The sequence below is a fragment of the Mercenaria mercenaria genome, chromosome 4 (assembly GCF_021730395.1).
Source record: "Mercenaria mercenaria strain notata chromosome 4, MADL_Memer_1, whole genome shotgun sequence".
Lineage (NCBI taxonomy): Eukaryota > Metazoa > Mollusca > Bivalvia > Venerida > Veneridae > Mercenaria > Mercenaria mercenaria.
Window position 1 is genome coordinate 9,258,373 of NC_069364.1, and position 20,365 is coordinate 9,278,737.

Below are 20,365 nucleotides of genomic sequence, written 5' to 3' on the forward strand. Positions count from 1 at the left end.
CATTTTCTTGAGATAGGTTCCATAGAAATATGGTCAATCAAGGTCGTGTGTGCAATATTTTTAATTCTACAAAAGTCTATGCAATATGCACTTTATTAACATATTAATAAAAATTAGCTGTTATTAGTGTCTTTAATTAGGCAACATCGTAATTTATGTTAAGTAATTAGAATGGAAGTACACATCGAATATGACTGAGCCGCGCCATGAGAAAACCAACATAGTTTTGCGGATGCGCAGGCTGGTCTGGATCCATGCTGGTCGCAAATCCACTATGTTGGTTTTCTCATGGCACGGCTTTGTAATTTCAATGTGTCTTTATACACGTCAAATTAGAATCAAATCAATGTGCCTCTGAAAATATTGTACTCATTATATACCGACATAATAAAGAACATAAACACTGCAAGCACATTTAAGCACTTGTACCGATCTAACAAGAAGTACATGCGATACGAGCATATAAGTCATTCAAAAGGTCTTCGCAAATACAGCAGCATGGCTTTAATGCTGCCGTCAAAGCTGTGAAAATCTGAAATTCGTAAGGAATAGCCACTAAGTATTTTAATGTTTAAGTCCGTTCTAAGAAATATTCTAATACTAAGCTTGTAGTTTCACGATGGCTGTTTAAAATAACACAGGCGTTTTCCTGTGTGGCCGCCTATTGGGTTCAGTGCAATGAAAGTCAAATATAAGCTGCTGTGTTCATATATCATAATACTAGGGTACTTGCAGTAATAGTGACATGATATAGACTGCATACTATAAAAAAACATTTGTTTATTTCAGAAATAAAATGTTTCGAGCCCTTGTTATTATGACTGTGTGTACATGCAGTCTCTTGACCTTTGGCCGCGTTTATTGAAATAGGCAGATCTGGTATTTTAGCTCACCTGTCACGTAGTGGCATGGTGAGCTTTTGTGATCGTCCGTCGTCGTCGTCCGTCCACAATTTCTTGTGAACACTATAGAGACCAAATTTTGCAATCGATTTTAATTAAACTTGCTCGCAAACTTGTATTAGCATAATATCTCAGTTCCTTTTGAAAACTGGCCAGATCCCATCATGTGTTCCAGAGTTATGCAGCCATTTATAGACTTCATCTATGGTTTGATTTGATACAAACTTGCAAACTATTTTTAACAACAATATATCTTGGATTCCATGATGAATCCGTCAAATCCAAAGATAGGTTCCGGAGTTTTGGCCCCTGATTGACCTCTGAAAGAGCCAAAATTTGTTCAGCTATATAGAGGTTTTATTTATGGTTTGATTTGACACAAACTTGCACAGAATATTTATTTTGATGATCCCTAGGCCAGATTTGAAACTGGGTTATGTGGGGTCAAAAACTAGGTCACCAGGTCAAATCAAAGGAAAAGCTTATTAACACTCTTGAGACCACATTTATGACATTATCTTTATGAACCTTGGTAAGATTGTTTATCTTGATGATTCCTAGGTCAGATTTGAAACTGGGTTATGTGTGGTCAAAAACTAGGTCACCACTCAAATAAAATGAAAAGCTTGTTAACACTGTAGAGGCCACATTTATGACGCTATTTTCATGAAACTTGGTCATAATGTTTATCTTGATGATTTCTAGGCCAAGTTTGAAACTGGGTTATGTGTGGTCAAAAACCAGGTCACCACTCAAATAAAATGAAAAGCTTGTTAACACTGTAGAGGCCACACTTACGATGCTATCTTCATGAAACTTGGTCAAAATGTTTATCTTGATGATTCCAACGCCAATCTGGGTGATATTTAACAGGTGAGCGATATAGGGTCATCATGCCCATCTTGTTAAAATTGCACCATCTTATGTCTTCACAAGTTCTGTTTAAGATGCAGTTTAACAGAACACATTGACAAAACTTCATTTTTGTCATTCATCTTTTCCTTACAATACTTCAAGAAAGGTCATGAATGCGTTTGAACTCATTCAACGCTGTTGTCTGCCAGGCACACAATCATTATCCTTTGAAACTGATGCCTCTGCACTTCCGACAATAAATTGGAGGGAAAAAAATGCCAGAATTACCGATAGCTGAATATCCAATATGAGAAAAGAAAATATAAAAATAGAAATGTTATAACGTTATCGTTTAGTTATGTAAGCACGAGTGTTCTCAGTTCTCTCTGTTCAAGATGAATCAGAGGGATATAATGTAGAAAAAGATTCTGTTTCGTTTACAACTTAAGAGTGACGAGATAGTTCGCTGCGCATACAGCTTTCAATAGAATTTTACGATCGAATATTCATAAATGTTGTCTCCTCCAATGCAAAATATGCTGCCACGAATTCTGTTGCGAAAGTCGGATTAAGATTATATATGAAATTTTGGATTTGATTTAGTCTTTATTGAAGTGTTTGGTAAGTAAAAATGCCGATCGAAGTATATTAACTATACAGACTGATCTAGTTTATGTTTGTAACATGAAGTAATTACTTGGTTATTTCGTTATGTTGTATGTGTTTTACTTGAAGTTCAAAGCATATATAGGTTACAAAATGCAGGTAAATGTAGTTGTTCAATTGTTTGAAGTTGGAATTCATTATGTTTTAAATTCACTGTTACGAAAAATTAAATGGATGATTGTCAGGATCTAAGAGTTTAACAGAACTTAAAGAAGATTATGACTTACCAGACTTGGGACCCTTCATCATCAACATCTACAGTTATAAAAGCTGTTACCGAAAAGTCAGTCATATTACGAAATCCAGGAACAGGATTATTTAAACTGACTGAACATGTTGATACAAAACATGATTTAATATTGATTTGATGCAAATGAGTTTGAAACGGATGATAATCAAAGCAGTAATTGTAAAATTCTAGCATTGATTTGGTGTAAATGACTTAATCATATGATTTACATGTAGATGCTTTACTATTAGAAAGTAGGTGGAGAGACAGAAAAACGGTATACTACTAGTAAATAAAGTATGTGTATCATCATGAGTATTTAAGACGATGTACTAAATAATATATGTCTGATCAATTAAATATGAGGGAGCAAAACATATGTTATGGTGCTTTTTAAGATACATCATTAAGTAATTTAAAAACGTCTCATCTAATCATTACAAAATATTTCTTCCAGAAGGATTTTTCTTATGTGTATATTTATTATATTGTTTAATAAATACTGGTACCAAATGTAGGGATTCCTTTTTCAGGAGGTTGTGTTCTTCAGACATGGCTAACCCCATGCGACCGTTGTCCATGTTATATATTTATATTGGTTAACATAGCCGCCTACTTTTCATATTGATACAATTTTGGGTGTTGTATGAGGACAAGAACAGAAAGTGTTCTTTCAGTATCCCTCAGTCGTGGAATTTAGGTCATGATAAAATCTTTTTAAAACCCTTTGTCTGCAATTTCAATATTCGTCATAAATTGGCAACGTGAAAAGTGAAAAATCTTACGAGATATTTACTGATTTGTTTATTATCCAAACTTCAAATTATGAATTCCTACTCAGTGTGTTCGGTTAAAACATTGTACCAGCATTTATACATTGAAAATTCGTACGTAATATATTATTGATAGTTTTATCTGTTTTTACAAATACAGTAAAGAATACGTTACAACAAAAATAAATCTTCCCAGTAGCAATGTTATTGCAATATGACAACTTCAACATTAGCAGTGCAGTCACAGGGAATACGTCCCCTATAAACAGACAGCTGTACAATGTATATACAATTAAACGTTAATAACTAAATAAATGTTATCTGTATACAGTTATTTAACCATTACAATAATCACATTGTAATGAAACAATCATCAAATTATCCGGCAAATAGAAAACATAAATTTGATAAGTATAGCCAATGTTAAAGTTTCACTGTTTATTTTATTTAGACTGATAAACGATCGAATACTTCCTCTTTCTAAAATAATCTTAAATCGCATACTGTGACTGAAAATGTAAGAATAACATTGATACACGTTTTTTGTCAGAGGTTTGTGTTTAAAAGATCTGACTGTAATTCTGGAATTATTTTTTAAATTCAGTGTTGTTACATTTCCCCGAATAATGAAGTCCATATACTATTTCTGCGTGATAAGAGTTCCATTTAAGCCGGTGCCATTGGAGGGACGTGGGGTGTCTTTAAGACTCAACACTGCGAATGTACCAGCTAGTACACCGCAACTAATGCATCAAATGTGGTTACTGAATGTCAAATTCTGTACTTGATCACAAATGTCTTGGATTATTATGTATTAATGCACGAAAAAAAGTCCACTACAATTGTAAACTTAACATTGAAAACAATCCACGTAAAGAATGAATCTCTAGACACCAATACCTTTTTGTCCTTTTCTGGTATTGCATTTGTTATTGGGTTTGTTATCTTTACAGTTAGACTCAGGATTAAGCAATCTACGAAATAAATCTAGTCACATACTGTGTCGACGACTTTATTTTGGCTTTAACGTGACATTTACCTCGCCAAGATCAGTTAGTATTTTCGAGCATTGTAAAAGCCATTGAAGACAGTATAATCTTATTTCGTTTAAGCTTAAAAGAACTGCGAGTTTGAACCTACCTCTTGAATTCATTCTGCATTGATATCAGACAGACTGTCAAATCCTTTCTATTCATTTTGACAGTATTTCAAAATATTCGTTCACTTGTTAGGAAAATTGTAATAGCCATATTGTCAGCTTTGAGTGAAGTATTATCTAGTAGATATGCTGGCACTGTGCGAGGCAGCTACATGAAAGAAAATGAAAATAATGTTTCCGTTAAAAAGAGGCTTATGATAATAGACGTTAGATCAGTTTAATAAGCTGTTATATAGCCTTGTATGAAAAGTTTCCCAACTATGTATTCATCAACATCTAAGACGTCCGAAATGTACTTCATATACAATGTCATAATGCAAAACAGACTCACTGTTACCTCATATACTAGTTTTTAGCGAATGGGTGTCCTGAAATTTACATTTAGTTTGAGTTTATAATGACTTGTTTTAGCTCGATTATGACTTATTTGAACCACACTCGAATCCGCTTTCTGGTAAAACCAGTCCTGCTGTCATTATGAGGAGGTACACACTTTACATTTTTAACTCAGTTCTTTTTTGGAAATGGATGTCTGTTCAGGACATATATTCATATTATAGAAATGGAATAATATGGATATATATTTCCTGGAAATGCCATACCAGGTTAAAATAACAAATGGCATATACATTATCATGTGTTCGAAGTGAAAGAGTCCATTACGAAATCTTCACTTGCTTATTTTAAAAGTAGAAAAAGGTCAATCAAAAAGTTGTAAAAGAAATTGCGAATGAAGCATTTATATTTTGCATTTTGATACATTTATAATTATGTTACGTAACTAACAGAATTTAACCTTTCACTGTAATAGTTGATTCAAGATGAAATGATGTAGATAATATACATTGTATTTATTGACACTGTAAGCTCACAACTGACAACATCCAACATGGAGTAACGATGTTTTTCTCTCTGCCAAACAGTTTTAGCGAAATTTGCTATTTGAAACGAATTCTGTGTTTTAAAATACTAGCTTCATAATTTTTGTTTTGGTGAATGAAATCTCCTAGTTCCATGATCTATTTCGGGAATCACTTGGCTAATGTTAGGTGTATTTGAAGTGTGATGTAAGATAAAAATGACTCGTGTATCAGTGTATGTGTGTATAAATAACTCAGTTCTCTCCACTAATATTATGACTGAGTAAGCATGTCAGGTTGTCTTGTATTCTACTTACTTGATAGCTGTATACTGTTTACGCTGTAGGATGTTAGAATTCTAGAAAGCCAAATATACTCTGTGACGATCACGTAAACTTCCAGTAGGAAGTCAGGAAACCCGATACCGCTAATGGAGAGCTATTTCACATCTAAAAGAGTGTCGAAGAAATAGCTACAAGTATTAAAGCAGAAACTGCTGGTTAAATCTTAGTAAAATAATCATAGCATTAAAGAAACATTATCTTCTCAATATAATCCACCCTACCTGCGTATCGTAAAAATATTGTATATTAAATAATTGTTCAATAAATGACCTGAAGAATACTTACACTACTGGCGATTTGATAAAGGACATTGTGTCTGAAATCCATGTTAGGAAGTTTGCAGTTACTTGTGAAGAACAGGTTAGTACTTGTACGGAATCCAGTAATACTGGTTAGGTTAACTGCCCCTCTTTATTTAACTGAAATGTTGTTGAGAGACGGAGCTTAAGTCAAAAAGTACAAATAAAAACAAACACGGGTTGCCATTTTTTTCTGAATATAGATGTGAACAGTGAGGAATAGATTGCAAGCTCTTGTGCAGAAACATATAAGCATATCTGCAGGGAACCAGTTGTATCGTGCAACGCCTATAACATGTTTTCAAAATTGATCAAATAATAAGTAACCAAATGGATTCTGAATGCTACGAACGTCTCGGCGTGATGTTTTTAACACCAGACTAGATACACCTTTGAACGGTAACGTCATATCATACGTCATATCTTAAAATGTGTAACAACTTATGCCATGTGAGTTTCTGTGCAGTTTCTGATAAACAAAGATATTCTGCAGGAATTCAAAAGATGTATTACGAACATTTAGCTCTAGTGTTCCTGTATAAAAAGATATTTATGTGTATCTGTACACTTATACCAGGGTCCGTCGTAATTCATCAGACTGGTTATGTTTGCCTTAATTCTCTTTAACATATGGATGTATGAAATAATCCACAGTCGCTTTCCTTTATTCTGCACGATAGGACTATATGCATTTAAATAACATTAGCTGTTTCATATTCCATTACTTTTTCTTTAGTACGAAACAAAAAGGACAATTTTGTTAGAAGACACTCCAAAACAAATGATGTCCTCATAATAATTTCTTTGTTCTATATGTAAAATAGTACTTAATAACGGAACATGTAATTTCACTTTGCCATCACGCAGGTCAAGTGGAAGTTCAAAGTGCCTCTGAAAATCTTTTACTCATTATATACCGACAGAAGAAAGAACATCAACACTGCAAATACAAGTCAACACTTATCTTTTATAGGTAATAATTAAACATGAAATACACGTGATATTAACGTGTGCGAATTATAAGTCATAAGGTCTCTAAAAATATAGAGGCAGGATTTCGTTGTTTCCTGTAAAGATATTTTTAATACTAAGGGATAGGAGATCACCATTTAAATGTAAAAATGTGTACCAAACAAAATTCAAGTTCGTAGATTTTTTACATATTTATAAGAAGAAACACAGGATATGTTAAATAAACTTTTGTGGTCATGTATCCTTTGACAAATCCCTTGTCATTGCCGAAATATTGATAAGCGGTGTGGATCGATGTCCAGTTTAACGTTGGTACCTGAACATTTGTAGAACAATTAATGTCACTTTTAAAAATGTTATAATTTATGTTTACTACAGATTTGCTATGTTTTGAACTCAGATTGCAACTCTGCGACATTCAGTCTAGACATTCTGCCATATTTATCAAAAAGGTAAATTGCACCGAATTATTCATATTTGTTAAAGTTCTATTTTAGTTGTAGTTTAACAATGCACAATGCACATTGTAACATGGCCGCCAAAAGCATTTTTTTTAGCCATCATGTCCTTGGCGATTGTTAAAAATACTTAAGGAACGGATATGAATGAATTTGAATTCATTCAAAGCTGACTAATACGACTAATACGACTGCACAACCACAGGGGTCAACCAGAAGAAGGAGTGGTGATTTAAAATTTGTCAGGAATAGCGAAAGTTGATAAATATGTGACCTTGACTTAAATTTGACAAGAAAATGTATTATCAAAAGTAAATCGTTAGCTTCTATAATCAATGTGAGTAATGCATTCACGGATGCTTGTATTTTTCGTTTTGGAGATGAAACGCTGGGATGTGATGTAGAAAACTTTAGTTTTATTCATTTACAAAATAAGAGTAAAGTCATGTTTAACTCCATCCAGTTATCAGAATTCTATAAGATTTTATGAGTGTTGTCTTCTCCAGGGCAAATCTATTTTGCACCTAATTCTATGGCGAAAGTGGATTAAGATGCCATATGAAAGACCGGTTTGTAATTAAGTTCGTTTTTGCATGTGAGTACCTGTTATCAAATTAATAGTGTTTACGCTTAAAGTTATCGTTTTTAAGATTATTTCTAAATATTTCAGTGTTTTACAAATTTTGAAGAAATAGATAGGAAATGTAAAGAAAAGAGTTTGTATGTTTGAATGAGTTTTATGTTCTAATGTAAATCACACGTATGTTTATTAAACACAGTTAGATACTACAATTAAAACCAGTCAAAACCATATAAAAATTGTTAAATTGGCAAAGTTGCAATTTCTTTTATCCAAACATTTAACTGTTATCCATATAGCCTGACGACAGAGGTTTAACTGTTCCCCGAAAAAAGGCACAGGTTCTGATAAAATAACATGCATATTACAGAAGTGCTGAGATGATTAATATGTTCACATGTTTATCTGTGCTGGCAAAAAAATCGATCATACTGTTTGTTCTGAGCTAATGGAGAAAATCAAATTGAACTGCTAAACTGCTACTAAACTGAATTAAAAGAAACTGACTGCAAACTTCCCATTAGCAAACATTTGAGGCCATTGCGACGGTAAACACCAAACGTGTGACATGCAGACTTACATTATTCAATCATATAATAATATTTTCAATCGTGAGTGGATTTTATGGAACGCCTAAACTGCCCTTGCGTGATAATTATTATTATAAATAACTAAAATATGTACAGGACAAACTGGCAAATGTACATAACAAACTGCAAACATGATTTGTACCAAATATATTGGAAATGGCACATGACGAACTATTAATTGTACAAAACAATCTAGTGAATGCACAGCACAAACTAAGAAATGTACCGGACAAACTAGTAAATGTACATAACAAACTGCTTTATCTACATAACAAATTGTGATTTGTACCGAATATATTGGAAAATGCACATGACGAACTATTAATTGTACAGCATAAACTAGTGAATTCACAGCACAAACTAAAATATGTACAGGACAAACTAGTAAATATACATAACAAACTGCTTTATCTACATAACGAATTATGATTTGTATCGAATATATTGGAAAATGCACATGACGAATTATTAATTGTACAGCACAAACTAAATATGTACAGGACAAACTAGCAAATGTACATAACAAACCGCTTTATCTAACAAATTATGATTTGTACAGAATATATTGGAAATGGCACATGACGATCTAATAATTATCACGCAAAGGCACTTTATGCGTTCCATAGGATTTACTGAATATGTACTGTGTTATGAGGAGTGGAACGTTGCTTTACGTTTAAGTATCCTGTAGCATACATTTCATATCCTGTATTGTGCGGAACAAGTATATTGATTGTGTCTAGACCTGTGCTATTTGGTTAATGTTTGATCCATTCAATATTAGAGAGACAGAATCATGTTGAAATGACACTGTAATGCAACTGTTTTGTGATTTGTGATTACTATGTAACATCTAAACGTCTTGCACTTCGTCGCGTGAGTGGAACGATGCTCTATCTACCATTTTTTAAACGTGGCGAAAATCGCTTCCAAAGATTAATTCTCGTCTAGTTTCTTTATTTCTGGGCGAAAATGATGATAAATATATCTACTTGTTCCTTGCGCTTAGTTCTTTCAGACTGTAAATGTTTTTAAATACATTTCGTTTTTACTTTTCTTCATTTATACATTTTTCACTTTGGAGATAGAGCAAATTTGACAAAAATAGAAAAAAATGTTAAAGGTGTATTGCTCTATCGGGAGATAGAGCACTGTGAATTTACAAAATTGGACATAGAGCAAGATAATATTTATTACAATTGTATATTGAAAATAGTGCGAGAGCCCTTAAACAGTAATGACAGTCACTGTACTCATTTTGAAATTAAAGGAGGATTGGATTTGGTTTTAGTATCATCAAACTGACACAATATTATAGGCCATATTGCAACTTTCAAGATTTTCTTTGAGGAGGAGGACTCTATGTGCATTATTTTTGGCACGCGCGGATACCTGGGTATATGACTTTCTTCGTGTCAACTGGATGGCTTCCTCACATGAAAAAGCGAGGTTTCAAACTGGTGAGGGGCAGGTGTTCAAAGTCAGAAGACTTGGACTGATTTGCCAATGGTTTTACCATGCTGTCCGCATTGTTCAGGGTTAACTGAACTGCTACGTTATAGACATAATTGGCTATTAAACTAGGCACATTGGTCCTACTTATTTGCAGATGGGTATTCGTAAAGCATATCGTAGTATTGTGTTAAACAACATCAAAAAGATTTTGAAGTTTAATTACTCAGTAACCGCAATAATTATTGTCAGCAATGAACAAAGATCTAAAATCTTTTTTTAGTCCTAACTATTCTATTTGCCAAATACAACTAGCTTTTCATTAAGCTGAGTAAGATTTTCCGTGTTTTGTTATCAGCTGGCATTAAGTTTGACATAATACTAAGCATTATAACAATACCTAATGACATTGTCTTTGCAACTAAATATTCTCAGTAATAACTGTATTCTTTCACAAAACGACAGTTTTTATATTATGTTCAATTTTTGCATGTAACTGTACTTGTCATGAAGTCATACCAGTTCTCTTTTACACAACACAATCAATGTTATATTCATGTCTCTTTTTAGCTATTAGTACAGGTGGATTGTACGGCGTCCATCGTCCGTCTTCCTGCGTCAACATTGTACTTTTCTCCTCTGAAACTACTGGTTACATTTATACCAAAACTTGGTCAATAGAATTTTGGGATAGATTTCTATCAAGTTTGATCAAATGGTTATCTTGGCCCCTTTAAGGGCAGCTTCTGCCAGCTAGAGCACCAGTATAAGGTCCTTTCTCAAATCTGTTTGATTAAGGACACTAGAGCTACAAATAGAGATACTTTCTGGTCATGAATCAGTGGACGGATCTTCATCAGAGATGGCCGGTGGCATCATTAGAGGGCTATCTCTCAATTTTATTCAAACGGAGACTGTTTGCTCATTCTAGGGCTAAAATCAAAAATACCTTTAATGACTACTTCTAATGAACCACTCAATTGACTGTCATCATTCTCGGTCCGTAGCATCATTATATTGCCCCTCCATTTTTTTTAATTGTGGGTTGGGGTGGGGGAGCGCATGGCCCTCTAAGGGGCGACTAGACCTAAAGCTACAAATGCCTTTAAATGACTACTTCTCAACCGCTTGATGGATCTTCATCAAACTTTTATTAGGTCCTTCAACTAATTTATTCAATAAGTGTGGCCTCTTTTAGGGGCTGCTAGAGTTGCAAAATAGAGATACCTTTTACTAAATTCCTCTCTAACTCCTGAATGGGTCTTCATAAAACATTGTCCGGAGCATCATTATAAGGTCCTTTACCATGTTATGTCTTATATCAAATCTATTCAAATAGGGACACTTTGGCCCTTTTAGGGGACACTAGAGTTGAAAAAGAAATAACTTTAGATGATTTCTTTCGATGGTTATGTGCTTTGGTGCGTGACAGCACAATGATAAAAAAATAATGAACAGGTTAAAAGATTTTCACCAAACCTAGTTAGAAGCAAAGTCAGATGGTTAAGGCTTTCTTCAGTTGAAGGACTTAGGCCCATTTAGGCCTCTTGTTAACTTTTCAGATAATTATGACAATTAAATTAAGCTCAAAGATATTACATCGCAAATAATATGTCCCGGTCATACCTTTCATACTAATCTTATTGTATATATTCCATTTAGTTTCTGCATGTCGTTCTCAAATCTGGTGGCATACATTTCAACTTAATACTGAGTATCATAACAAGATTTCATAGCATTTATTTTGCAACTAAACATATGTTTCATATTCGGTACAGTTACATAATGTGATAGTTTAATAGTTTTGTGGCATTGATTTTGATTCACACCAACCATTTGTAATAAGTATTGACTACTTAAAATTCTAAGAAACATATATATCTATTCTCTCTCACAAACACAATCGTTATTTATATTCCTCACAGTTTCTTCATGTACGTACTTTCATTTAGTGACTTGAATTTCAGCATTGCATTCCTTGTTTGATATTTGTCCTTGTTTTTTAAGTATTTAATTTTCAATTTTCTCTGTTGTCAAGGGTTGCAAGTTTAACGATAGGATTTTTGCGTCGTCTGGAAGTAGGGATATTGTACTGCTTGTTCTTGTTGTCTTACGAATACTGCATTCAGCAAAATTTGCATAGCTAAAAAAAGTGATCAACAAGAAAATTAGTTGGCGCCTTACTGTAACTTTGTAAAGTAAAATATGTCCTGTTTTTGGTTTTATTTCTACTGCTCTTAATAGACAATAACTTACTTAGTTACTATCACAAATTTGCTTCTCGGAAACATGCTTACAAATACCATTGTTATATTCAGTGGTATTTCTTAAGATACAGCTTCAGAATGACGAAAATAGTTTCTATCCGAAATACACATCAATACAGGTCTGTTGCAAATATTGCATGTATGTTCTTGCCTATAGCTTAATTGACAATGCTATGTGTTTGTATAAGTAATAAAATGATAAAATAACCTGTATAAGCAATCTCACCTATGCATGTCGTGTAGATAGGCATTCTAAGTATATTTCAAACATGCTACAACTATGCCTATCCGCCATATTTTGTTGTGATCACATGCATGTAAATGTGCATTCTATTGGTTAAAATGGAGTTAGAGCAATTCTGGATTAAGTTAAATGGAGATAAAGCACTCCTTTACAAAATCTAATGATGATCACATGATGTTAGTTTGTGTGTATGATTGGTCAGAATAATTTTAAACATTACAGTGCTTTAAGTCCTGGAGATAGAGTACTTTAGTCGTTACTGTTACATTCAAACAGAGGACATGGAGCAAAGTATTACGCAGGATCTTTCTCTATGACGTCAAAAGTTACGTTTTCTTGCTCCAGAACGATAGAGCTCGGCGAGACAAACAAAATGATGTAAAAATCTCATTTTTTCAAAAAATGGAGATAGAGCACTATAAGAATCAGGCGACGACTTTACAACTATACTAAAATTTTAAGTCCAAAGCATAAAATGGGCTCATTGAATATGATAAACCAAATGATAAATGTCACCGTTCTTTACTTCTTTTTTTCAATTATTTTTGGCTACATAAACCATTCGTCTATATTATGTTTAAGTGTGATCTGTATTTACATTCGTTGTTAAGCCAGATATTACTTTTTTCATGTTAAGATACAGATATATTACAATGCTATCAGATCTATTTTCACAGTTGGCAGTCGAATTTTACAGTACCCAAAGGCTCCAAACCCTCTAATGTGAGTCTGGGAATGTTAATGAAACCTTTCCTCCACTGTGACCAAGTAGCAATTTTATAGTAGAATAATGTCGATATAATACAAGCAGCCCTTAAAACTTTTAAACTTATTTAGGAGGAATATTTTTCGCAATATTGTACTTATATCTTAGCGTTTATCTTGAAAATGCATTTGATTTTTCTTTCACTCGCCGTGTCGTTTGCTACCATGAATAATATTTCATTTGAGAAATCCGGATGTTATTGCATTATTTAGAGGTAAAGCAAACCATTCGACTTCAATAAATGTTAAGAAATAATTTTAAGTTTATTTAATACGTCTATTTGCAAAACTACAGAGAAATTAAATTTTTGTCATAGATTTGACTAATCATCATTTCCCAGTTAGTGTGTTCTGACCATAGCATATCTAAGAAAGCAATAATCTACAGCTGTATTCTCGATATGTTGCTATTCTAATGACTTTTGTGAGTGTATTAAGCAACCGCTACCGTTTCCACAATCATACTATTTAGGGCGTTGCTTGAGTGCATTATACATGTATAATGTACGGAGTGGTCGGAGCTCAGGCACAGCAATCATTTGCTATGTTGCTTTACATATATTTAGTATTAAAAAATTATACGTAATACGTTTTTGCAATGTAGCTCGTCATGTGAGGTTTTTGCATTTCCACTGTATATCAATATAATCAATATATTCATGTATCATCACGGGACGCAGGACTATCAAAGTATATGCTTTCACGTTGCAAATAAATGTTGCTAGGAACTAAGTTTAAAGATTTTGATAAATGTAGAGCTATAAATCAACTCTATTTTCCCGTCAGATGCAATACAAACTATAATAGGTATAGAACAGTTTTAAGCAAAACACAAAACATAATCGTACTATTACAAATATATTGCTTGATCATAAATATATAATTCCAGGTTTTTGACAGTTTTTCATAGATATCTAGGATTTAAAAATGAAAATAAATATTAAAAATCAAGCCGAGGGGCTAAGTATGTAATGACCACTTCATAGCTCAAGTATCCAAATATGAAGTTACAAGATGATAAAATAAAAACCATTGTTTATTGTGTTACAACATGAAGTAGTGGATACATGTTTTTTCCTTTTGGACGAGTGTTTACATGTGAGTTAATTTCATTCTTGTAAAACATTCATCTGAAACGTAGAAACTGATTTTTATAACTTAACAAACTTGTTTCACAGTGTAATTAAATTCAGTTTCTATGTGCATCTTCCTCATTTACTAATGCGCGCCTAAATATATTTATATTTTTCTTTAATGCATGAAATGGGTATGAAAATAAACTAAATTATATTTATGGAACATCATTTAGGCAACAGATTGGTATTGGTATATTTCCAATCATTTGCTTTGAATTAAAATTAAATAATACATGTTTTACACGCCACCGACATTATATACAGCATTATTTATATTTGAAATTTGTAAACCCTTTTCATGCTGGATACGATTAAGTCTGCCTTTGCTACCAGTGTAGATCATGATCAGCTTGCACATTCGTGCAGTCTGATCATAATCTGTACTGTTCGCCATTCAGTCAGCATCGTGTTGGTAAGCACCCCTTTTAACAGTTATAGAAATTTAGCAGGGTAATGGTTAAGTCCTTATGCATTGTTCATGTTGTTCTGTTCAATAAATCTACTTCAGCTTAATCTATTCAACCTATGTCACTTATGACATTCGTTCTGGTCTCTTTAACTGCAATTCAATGGCATTCAACACGGCAAATGTGCTAACAAGTACAAATGTAATCATGGAGGGTAAAATCAATGAAGTAACCGCAATGCATGCGTCAGATGCAATTACTGAAAAAGTATCAAATTAATATATTTCTTTTGATGATCAATATTGTAGCACGCTGGTCGTTGTGTAAATGCCTGTTCCGTAATGATAACTTGTTAAATTGACAAATGTTTGTGGTTTACTGACATGGATGTTTAATATCTGAGCTTGAGATAAATTGAAATTTGTAAGAAATGTGCATATGAGCCGTGCTATGGGAAAACCAACATAGTGGGTTTGCGACCAGCATGGATCCAGACCAGCCGGCGCATCTGCGCAGTCTGGTCAGGATCCATGCTGTTCGTTTTCAAAGCCTATTGGAATTAGTGAAACTGTTAGCGAACAGCATGGATCCTGACCAGACTGCGCAGGCTGGTCTGGATCCATGCTGGTCGCAAACCCACTATGTTTGTTTTCTCATGGCGCGGCTCAATTATAGACAAAGGTAAACACATCTATAAGAAGATCGTCTGGAAGCATAGAATGCAATCAAACAAAATACAATGTAATAGCAGATTCTGTTCATGAGAGTGAATGGAAAGTGCGACACCTCTCATGACCCGTAGCATCGGCTAAAGCGGAATTCTATCACGTATATTGAATGGACTCCATGATCCAAGAGGACCAGGAAATAAAACAATTCTTACGATCGCCACACGGCATTTTTGATAGTTGATAAAAACCTATAAAAATCCTATGCAATTAAACAAAATAGTAGCAGAATCGGTTTGACAGAATCAGTTCATGAGAGATGAGGGAAATTGCAACACCCTTTACGGCCCCTAGCACCGACTTAAGCGGATTTCTATCACATATATATTGAATGGACTCCATGATCCAAAAAGAGCAGAAAATCGCAGCTAAAGCTTTTGTCAAATTCTGTCCCTCCAAACAGATAACTTGGATTATCAGACAGAATCTCCACTTTAATCTCATACTTTTATTGCCATTCTCGTTAAAATCGAACGTGTATTACATGAAATAGACCTGATTACTTCAAATTTGAATCTCTAGACACACGTATCTACTTTTTATCTTTTCAGACACAGCCACTGCTTATATTACAGCATATTTTGAGCTAGACTTCTACACAATTATTAGCAGGATTAAACAATATCCGGAATGAACATAGTTACATCCTGTGTCGACGTCGAAACTTAAGTGCTGTCTTCCTGACTCCGAGTTTAACGTGTGACAAGTTCACCTCGCCAAGGTCAGTTAGTAGTTTCTCGTTTTGTCGATCTTTTGAAGGTGTTTTATACTTCAAGTTTCTTTATACTAATTATTTTAGCTCAAGAGTACTGGAAGCTTGAAATGCGTTGCTACAGTGATAAGAAACAAATTATCTAACTCTTCATAATTTTAGCAGTCTTTCAACATAATCTTTCAGTTGTTATTAAAAGGTTACTCTCAGTAAATATGTATGTACGTTACGTCGTATGTACAAAATAATCATTGATTATTTATAGTTTAAATATTGATAGTATGGCTTCATAGAATAAAACAGTAAAATGTATGTGACTGTTTAAAAGATGATCTATCTTTATGCAGACCTTTCATTAGTATATTATAAAAGGGTTGGTAATGCCAGTATGACAGTGTCAGTTTTATTTGTTATGCAACTTCCTCAATAAACAAACATGAGTTAAGTGCCCAATCATGCTCAATCAAAAGGCGAACTACATGTTAACAATAAATGACCCGGGAAATGTACTACACGAGTATAATTAATATAGCCGAAAAACCAACAGGTTTCAATATCTATTTTTCTTTTCTCATAACTGACATCAGACAAACTACCAATTCTTCCTTGTCATTATTGGCGTGCCTTCAAAATAATTTCCTGTTGTATTTCCATCGTTTTTCAAGATCTTGGGATACTTCTGAGAGTACTATACATAACACAATAACTGTTCACGTTATGTCGTTACTTAAAAGTGGTACGTTGCATTGCTTAACATCAGTATAATTGACTTTAAATTTGATACGCACAAAGAAGTTTCATCTCTTCTGTATATAGATAATGCTATTACAATTTTTGTTTTCTATAAATTCAATTTTTGATAGTCACTGTAAATGCACGAGGCGATGGGAGATACTTGAAATTTACCTGTCATTTATTTTTTTATTCTCGATTATTTGGGCTCATTCAATAACAGTTTACTTGCCTGAAGTATGATCCCACTAAGTGTCAGTCATTTTTGTTCGTAGAAAACTTATGTTTGGAAATTCTTGCTGAGATCATCTGTTTCTTATCTCGGAAAAGTCTGTCAGTTAGTCAGAAAGGCAGTCATGTCATCAGCAACATTGAAATTGTGAAATTGAAATATTCATAAATATTGAGACACGTGTCACAAATCAGCAGCTAGCAACGCTGAGCCACACTGCAACGAATACTTTCGGTAATTAGTAATCATTTTAACAAGTTCACAGAAGTTTTGTTCTGAAAATCTTACGGTAGCTATTGACCAAGTAAAAGCTTGATGATGTTGCCCTCACTGATAACCCGTTGACATTACAAAGTTTACGTTTGCGCTTAAAGTCCTTCGTTGGAAGTGGATGTTTTTGAAATGTTTTATATATTTATTACAGTTTCTAAACAAACTCTTGTATTCTTTGCATAAAGATAATCAGTTATTCTCTTTGTTCCATATGGTTCAAATATATTTTATTATAGCATAGGCAATTTTGCTTTTGTATTATATCTTGAACAAGATTGGTCAAGTGGAGGCGAAGTACTTCTAAAGTCATGTACTCATCAGGCAGAACAAAGAAAACAAACACACCATTAACAAACATACTTGTGGCTTAAGACATAAATAATTTATTATAAGACTTTTACAAGTGAAATGAGCATCTTCGTACAACTAATAAAGCATCCCGTGGACTTTGAAACTACAAATATGATATGTTTAGGTGTTTAGCATTTGAATTATTTTTAATAATAGGTATACCCATCGTCATTCAGTCATGTTTAATAGTACTAGTTGTTTCTAATTTGATGCATATATCCGCTTTCCACGAACTGCAGTTTTTGTAACAATATGTACGCTCTACAAAGCAGTAAGCCTTATGCCCTTTGTTATAGCAGTTAATCACATAAATGTAAAAGAAATCGAGGCGTTACAAAGAAATCATTAATACATTGGTATGTTTATATATTACACAGTTATTTTATGTAACTACTGGTATTTAATGTTTGTTAAAGAAGAAATGGTGTAGATAATGTAAATTGTATTCATTAACAGCATAAGAGTGAAGTTATATACCCTCCTTCTTCCAAAGTTCAACAGGGTTGAACGATTGGATATGTATAGTTGTGTGAAATGAGTTAGATTTTATAAAACTGTTTTCTTGATTTGTTTTAATATTGGGACATTTGATGAGTAAACGGAATATGTATTCACGTTTGTCTTTAAATGAATCTTGTGGCTTGGTGATGATTTCAAAATTAGAGTGGATTGGAAGAATGATGTAAGGTAAATCTGAAGTGTGTATCAATGTATGTGCTGATATATATATGAGCCGCGCCATGAGAAAACCAACATAATGGCTTTGCGACCAGCATGGATCCAGACGAGCCTGCGCATCCGCGCAGTCTGATCAGGATTCATGCTGTTCGCTAACGGTTTCTCTAATTGCAATAGGCTTTGAAAGCGAACAGCATGGATCCTGACCAGACTGCGCGGATGCGCAGGCTGGTCTGGATCCATGCTGGTCGCAAAGCCACTATGTTGGTTTTCCCATGGCACGGCTCATATTAGTTTTCGTCACTAATCTATGAGTGAATAGACATGTTGGTTGTCTAGAAGTTTGTATGAATGATGGCTGTATACCGTTTACACTTGCACAGTCAAGATAAAATGGTGTGGAAAACATAACAATAATACATGTACTAAAACATTACAACAGAAATTGCAGATTAAATCTCAGTTACATTATCACAGTAATTAAAGAAAGAATTTTTGCTCATTCTCGCAACCCTATCTACGTCACTTGAAAACAGTGTTTATGAATTAAGGATATGTAAAGTGCATGACAAATGCACATATCATCTAATAGGAACCAAAGCAGGAAGACAGATGGGCGGACATGGTTACTGAACATAGATATAAACAGCGCAGTATGACTTGCAAGCCTTTTGAGAAGGAACATATAAACCTGCCGACAAGGATCTAATTGTTCTCTCCAACAGCTAAATACGAGAGTTAATCCAGAAGTAATGGCACTGCTTCCATCAAGGCGAATATATTCATTGCTATATATCATAAAAGTTATATCAGGATGTATGCAAATTCAGTTCTGATTACATGGCTAAATGTTATTTTCCAGGGCACTTTCGTTTCTTTGAAAGAAAGGCATTCAAGAAATCCTGCCGACGTCATTTCACCGCCTGCTCAAATTATGTTCCTTTCATAAACAGAAAACACAATGAAACAAATATTATCACTAATTAACATCGGAATAACGCCCTAGATAATATGGAATTAAAGTGACGCGAAGTAATGTCTTTCAGTTGTCTGCCGTTAAAACTTTAGTGCCATCACCGCAGTTCGCTTTATAGTGTAAAGGCATGCTACTGCTTAGTGACAGCAATGGTGTGTGGCATTCTCTGATAAGATGTTGTCGTTTATATGTCGATATCTTGAGAGGTCAAATTTATTCATCGATTGTAATGGGGCCGATGTCAAATCAGATATGCCATTTTTATTTCCTATATACTATATGCTTATTGCAGATTTATTATTTGCAAAACGATGAAAGTTATATAGTCTTTTTTCTTCATTTACGAAAAACTCCAGTATATTGTTATCAGTGTTCTGTTGAGAACAACTGATATTTTTCATTAATCGAGTATGTCTTAAAATTTCAGTAAAAATAGTTCGCTCCACATTGTTCTTCTAACATTTAGTTCTATGCTAATGTATTTGTACAAAAAGACATCATAAATCCACTTGCTGAAGGTTTAAAGCATATGACATCATACCATTTCTTATTGGAAGTAACTTTTTATTGAGGTAACGCACTTGAAATGGTTTAACCGCCTCAGTAGCCTAATGGCAGAGTGCCCATTTCGCTTGAGAGAGGTCGTGGGTTTTCTCCCTGCCCATGTCAGACCAAAGACGTGAAAAATGGTATTAGTAGCTTCCTCGTTTGGCGGTCACCATTAA

At 33.8% G+C, this 20,365-nt stretch overlaps 1 protein-coding gene across 8 annotated transcripts in view; it reads left to right on the plus strand.

Annotated features, from left to right (window-relative positions):
* Positions 1 to 20,365, plus strand: part of LOC123550943 (uncharacterized) — a 124,320-nt gene that overhangs the window by 46,203 nt on the left and 57,752 nt on the right. For 3 of the 8 annotated variants that reach the window (XM_053540348.1, XM_053540353.1, XM_053540352.1), the window contains exon 2: positions 16,238 to 16,407. The gene's annotated coding sequence lies outside the window, so the exon portion shown is untranslated. Of the gene's footprint in view, positions 1 to 2,157; positions 2,379 to 7,729; positions 7,855 to 7,880; positions 8,087 to 14,358; positions 14,514 to 16,237; positions 16,408 to 19,256; positions 19,437 to 20,365 lie in introns of those variants that run through there. The other 5 variants (XM_045339454.2, XM_045339450.2, XM_053540351.1 and 2 more) reach the window with 5 other exon arrangements.